Source organism: Ipomoea triloba, chromosome 6 (genome assembly GCF_003576645.1).
Source record: "Ipomoea triloba cultivar NCNSP0323 chromosome 6, ASM357664v1".
In the NCBI taxonomy this organism is placed as follows: Eukaryota; Viridiplantae; Streptophyta; class Magnoliopsida; order Solanales; family Convolvulaceae; genus Ipomoea; species Ipomoea triloba.
In genome coordinates this window covers 11474477-11480662 of record NC_044921.1, presented here as the reverse complement: position 1 = coordinate 11480662, position 6186 = coordinate 11474477, and positions in this window count along the sequence as shown.

Genomic DNA, 6186 nt, shown 5'->3' with positions numbered 1-6186 from the left:
GTTCACTCGATGAGAACCATGAGAGCTGATGGATCCGGGATGACCATTGTTCACTCGATAAGAACCATGGGAGCTGCTAGATCCAGGATGACCATTGTTCACTCGATGAGAACCATCAGAGTGGGGCTGGATCCAGATTGCACCATCGACAGTGATGAGATGAGCCGGGTGCTTTCATAGCTCAGTTGGTTAGAGCACCCGTTTGGTAAGAGGGAGGACACTGGAACTTAGACATAAAACAACACTCAACTCATCTTGTACACTGAGCACTGCACTCAATACTGTACTCAAGTACTCAAACACTGTATCAACATTACATTCAAATAATATACCGGTAACACATTATTACCGTCAGGAGCATAATAAAAAAATGTGTTAGCTCAGGAAATGTGTCATGGAATGTGTGCAGAAAATGAGGATATTGTGTTGAAACTTGATATGACTAAAGCCTATTGAAGTGATGTAATTCGTGGTGAGGTGAATAAGTGGTAAAACGAGGAAAAGTCCCCGAGTGTCGTGTCTCTCAAAGATGACAAATTGGAGCGAATTAGTGTTGGCATTTAGGAGGCTAATAGGCAAGACTTACGAGAATCACTAGGAGACATTTGGGTCATTGATTGGGGGTTGCAAAAGTGAATTTAATAGGAAAAAGGTTTAAAAGAACAAGGGGGTTGAATGCCTTAGTTAGCCTATACGATTGACCACACTATAGGGGTTGTAAAAACGAGGTTCGGGAATGGTCACAGGAGTCACGGTAGCAATACCAAGTGACGTCACACTTGGACTCCCAATCCTCATTCGGTTGAGGCATTTTATCGAACACCTTGCCTACCACTCCTCCCGGACCTCATCCTTTCGGATAGAGGGCGGGGATGTGGATGAGTTGGACTCGTGAGAGGCCGCTATCGCGCACACAATCACTTTCACAAAGTCTACTATCTATCCCGGTCGGAAATAGAAGCAAATCACAAAGAACATCATCCACACAAGACTAAAACCCTACTTCATTTTCACAAGCAAATGGAAGAATTCAATCATCAATCTCAATGGCTAATGTGGGGCAAACAATCCCCTCTACTAATCTACTCACACATAATCAAATCCGAGATCAAACAAAGAAAAATAACTAAAACAAATATATTAAAGTTGCAATATTTCAAGATAAAGAGTTGAGTATTATACCTAAGGAACCACTTGATCTACTATATCTTCTTCTTTATCTTTCTTCTTCAATCTATAGAAATTTTATCTAATCTAATCTAATCTAATCTAAGGAAAGAAAATATGGGGATTTCCCCCAAAGGGGAAGAGGCTAAAGAAAATTAGGTCTAAAAAATATGAGTTGTTCTGAAAAATCCTATCAAGCCTCCTTAAATAGCCTCCGAAATTTCGCCCTAAAAATTTCCGCGCTGTGTCTCGTCCACGCGGACACCACGCGTGGTTGTGGGCGTGGACGCTTACTGGATTTCATCCACGCATGCAACCACGTGTGTGGGCTGCGTGGACACAAAATTTGCTTCTGTTATCTTCTTCTAAGTTGTAACCCTCGACGATGCGGTTCCATAGCAACTTGCCTCGCCTCATTCGGACATTCCTAGCTCCGGCTACGCCTGTTTTACTGAGGTGTCGCCGGAATGCCCTACGAAAGTTTAGCTTCGTGCAAATTATATAGAAACACATACAATTAGTCCCTAGACCTATATGCAATGAAATTGTCCTAATCTAACAAGTTTTTAGGCCTAATAGACATCTAATATAGCATATTTCACACCTAAATTACCCCTCAAACACGGCTACTTTTGACACTTATCACCTATGATAGAACAGAATGTCTTGGATTTGTGGATTAATAGTGTTGAGGAAGTTTGGCTTTTGTGATAAATGGATTGACTTGGTCGATAAAATATTAAATAACATATGGTATTCTGTGATTGGTAATGGGGAGTAGTAATGGCTTTTTCATTCTACTAGGGGGTTAAGGCATGGGGATCTATTATCCCCTAGCCTTTTTGTGATTGTTGTTGAGTTATTGTTTGGGTTGATTACGTAGAATAAAAATAAAAGTGCTTTTTATGTGCATGAGAAATCATCTAGTGTTGTTGTCAGGAAAATAGGAAGAGTTACAAGGTGTCAACATAAAAAATTTCCTTTTACATATTTAGGGTGCCCCATATATGTGGGAAGGAAGAGAGTGTCTATGTTTGCAACTTTGATGTCTAAAATATTATCCCATAGCCTTTTTGTGATTGTTGTTGAGTTATTGTTTAGGTTGATTACGTAGAATAAAAATAAAAGTGCTTTTTATGTGCATGAGAAATCATCTAGTGTTGTTGTCAAGAAAATAGGAAGAGTTACAGGGTGTCAGCATAAAAAAAATTCCTTTTACATATTTAGGGTGCCCCATATATGTGGGAAGGAAGAGAGTGTCTATGTTTGCAACTTTGATGTCTAAAATAACTACCAGGTGCAAGGGATGGCAAAATAAACTACTCCGAAAGGGAGGTAAGGCAATTTTGATTAAGTTTGTGCTTTAGTCCATATATAGTAGCTAATCCCGTTAGGGTTCTTGGTTTTGAAATGTTCTGTGCTGCTGTTGGACTTTACCATTTGCTAGCTCGCGCGCCATTCTTATGTTTTTAGGCTTGCGTCCATCTTGTTTTATATTTCCAACTTTAATTTACTTCTTTCTTTCATGAATCTTGAGCAACTTGTGCCTTGTGTTTTTAGTTTGGCGGTCTATGTGACTTTTGTTGTGTTTGGTGTGCTTGGCAAGTCAAGCTTCCCTAAACCCTAAACCCTAAACTGTAACCCTAAAACCCAAAGCCCTAAACCCCCAAACCCTAAGCCCTAAGCCCTAAACCTTAACCCTAAAATCCTAAACCCTAAACCCTAAAATCGTAAAACCCTAAACTCTAAAACTTAAAAAACTAACACCTTAAACCCTAAAACCCTAACCATAAAACCCTAAACTCTAAATTCTAACCCTAAACCCTAAACTTAAACCCTAAAACCCTAAACACTAAACCCTAAACCCTAAAACCTTTGTAAGGCTTAGGCTTCCTATTTTCTTCAATGAATGCATTTGTTTCTTTAAAAAAATAAACCTAAACCTAAGCCCTAAGCCTAAACCCTAAACCCTAAACCCTAAATAATAACCATAACCCTAAACCCTAAAACCCTAAAACCTTAAATCTAAACCCTAAGGGGTTGTTTGGTTGGGTGTAATTTAGGGGGAGTTGTAATTCAATTCAATGAATTTGGCAACTACGGTGTTTGGTTGGAGGGGCGGAATTGCAATTCCCTCCAAATGGTCCCCATGAATTGTAATTCGGTGGAGAGGAGGGGTTCTTTAAGTGGTCTGCCAGCATAAAAAGTCTTTTTAGGTGGTTTGCCAGCATCTAAGTGGCGTGGGTTCTTTAAGATGAAAGTTGGGTGGTTCGCCAGCCTCTAAGTGGCGCGGGTTCTTTAAGACGAAAGTCGGGTGGTTCGTCAGCCTCTAAGTGGCGCGAGTTCCTTAAGACGAAAAGCCTTTCACTCATCCTTGAAAAAGGACTCGGCTATAAAAACCCTTTCACTCGTCCTTGAAATAGAACCTGGCTATAAAAAGCCTTTCACTCGTCCTTGAAAAAGGACTCGACTATAAAAAGTCTTTTTAGGTGGTCTGCCAGCATCTAAGTGGCGTAGGTTCTTTAAGATGAAAGTTGGGTGGTTCGCCAGCCTCTAAGTGGCGCGGGTTCTTTAAGACGAAAGTCGGGTGGTCTGCAGCGTCTAAGTGGCGTGGCTTCTTTAAGACAAAAAGTTGGTTGGTCTGCCAGCCTCTAAGTAGCGCGGGTTCCTTAAGACGAAAGTCAGGTGGTCCGTCGGCCCCCAAATGGCACGAATTAAATTGGAGGAAGGGGTCGGGAGACTGATATAAATGGAGAAAAAAGAAAAATTGGAGGAAGGGATTGGGAGACTGACATAAATGGAGAAAAAAGAAAAATTAGAGGAAGGGATCAGGAGACCGACATAAACGGAGAAAAAAGAAAAATTGGAAGAAGGGGTCGGGAGACCAATATAAATGGAGAAAAAAGAAAAATTGGAGGAAGGGGTCGGGAGACCGACATAAATGGAGAAAAAAAAGAAAAATTGGAGGAAGGGGTCGGGAGACTGACATAAATGGAGAAAAAATTTGTGGAGGAAGGAGTGTGGAAACCGATAAAATTAGAGTAAAAGGTCGGGACACCGATGAATTTTAAGTAAGGGAGAAAAAGAAGGCGAAAGCCGAGTAAAGGAGCAGGAAACTGTAACAACTAAAGTCACCCCTCGGACGCGAGGCGGCTGACTAATATTTCTTTGAAAAAGGACTCGGCTATAAAAAGCCTTTCAACTCGTCCTTGAGAAAGGACTCGGCTATAAAAAGCCTTTCACTCGTCATTGAAAAAGGACTCGGCCATAAAAGCCTTTTATATTCCCTTGAAAAAGGAGCGGCAATAGAATCCCTTCACTCTTCCTTGAAAAAGGGGTGTAAAAGAGTCAACACGAAGTATGGTGAATGGTATTAAGCTCACTACTGATTTCAGTATTGTACTTTCCAATGTCGTGCTTCGCGTAACAAAGGAAAGTGAGGGACTGGGGGGAGTAAAAAACTCTCTTAAGCTGAAAAATGAAGGAAGGATCGAGTCAGAAGGATAGAGAAACGATTGGTCGGATGGGGATAAGAAACAGATTGTAAGGCAGTCAGCGAAAATAAGACAAGTTCCCCAAGTCGTGCTCTGCAAGACTTGGAAAACTAAGGGACTAGATGATGGGGGATGGGATAAGGCTCGGTACTTGGAGCTCGGAATATAGTAAATGACGACTGATGGGAAGGACTAAGGCTCGGGGTTTAATATTCGGAAGAGAGAAGGCGGTCCGACCGACTTAGGAGTTGTGGCTGAGTGAAGGGGAAGGTCGGTAAGACAAGAAGAATGCAGTGTAATGAAGGCGGTTTGGGAAGTTTCCTAAAAGATATGGAAGGCAATTGCATATTTTGTGCTGAAAATATGGAAAGAAGGTCAAAATAGATTAGAAAAATATCCCAAATGTAATAAGGAAAGAAGTCCTAAAGCATTTATGGTAGTTTAGGGTTACCAAATGGGAGAAATCCCTTATAACTTGTATAAATAGGGGTGTAAAGCCTTGAGAAAGGCCAGACACCCTACAACACATGTACCCGACCCATACAAAAAATAGTGAATTTCGGTTTGGCACCGCCAAAAAGACCCGTGGTTTTCACCTTTTAGTTTCCACGTAAAAAATCCTTGTGTCTACTTATTTTTCTTTCTTCATTACTTATTTTTATTTATTCAATCGGTTGTGTTGTTCCGCCGTTCGACCGAACCCAGGTAGATAAAACCAACAGCTATATTTATCATAATAAAAGTCCTCAACTTCTCGTTATGCAGTACTAAACACCTTGAATGGTGAAGAGGAAGGCAATCATGGAACAAACCAAGGATCACCAGTCTTGCTACAGAATAGGATTCCGGCACTGCCAAGAATCAGAACCAATCAGAGAGCTAGTGCAACAGGGGACCAAGACTTTAATTTTCCTATAGCTACTGTTAATCAAACACACCAAGGAGGAAGAGGTGCATCCAGAGGTAGAGGTGGTAGAGTTACAGCTCCCAGACGCGCGGCGGCCGAGTCTGAGCATACATTAGTAAGAGGCCATAACTATGGAAAGCAGATCGTAAGCTCGGTGGTATACCACCATTCAAGCCAGGAAACCCCGGAATCCTCTCACAGGGAAGAGTTTGGTTTCGCACTAAAAGAGAATCCCCCCGACGTTGCAAGGACATTTGGTAATAAGGCCGGGGATCAGGAGGTTGAGATGTTGGATTATGATGGCCTCTTAGGCCAGAGGGTGTTGGTAATGGGCGATAGCCCGGGCTCCTGAGTACAAAACCTGCCTTCCCACCCTCTGTGTGAATGAAGATCTTTGAACCGAAGGTGTCAGGGGAGCAGGCTAACCGCATTTGCAATAGTTTTGGTTACGAAGAATGGACCAGAGTGGAGGTTGTTGGGTTCTCGGGAGGCATATGAATTTTTTGGTCTGCCAATACTGGAAGATGATAGAATGGCCTATCCATCATGGAGATACATGTATAGTCACTATTAGACTTGGTTTATGTACTGGGTTTCCCCCTTCCAATCTAAATAAAA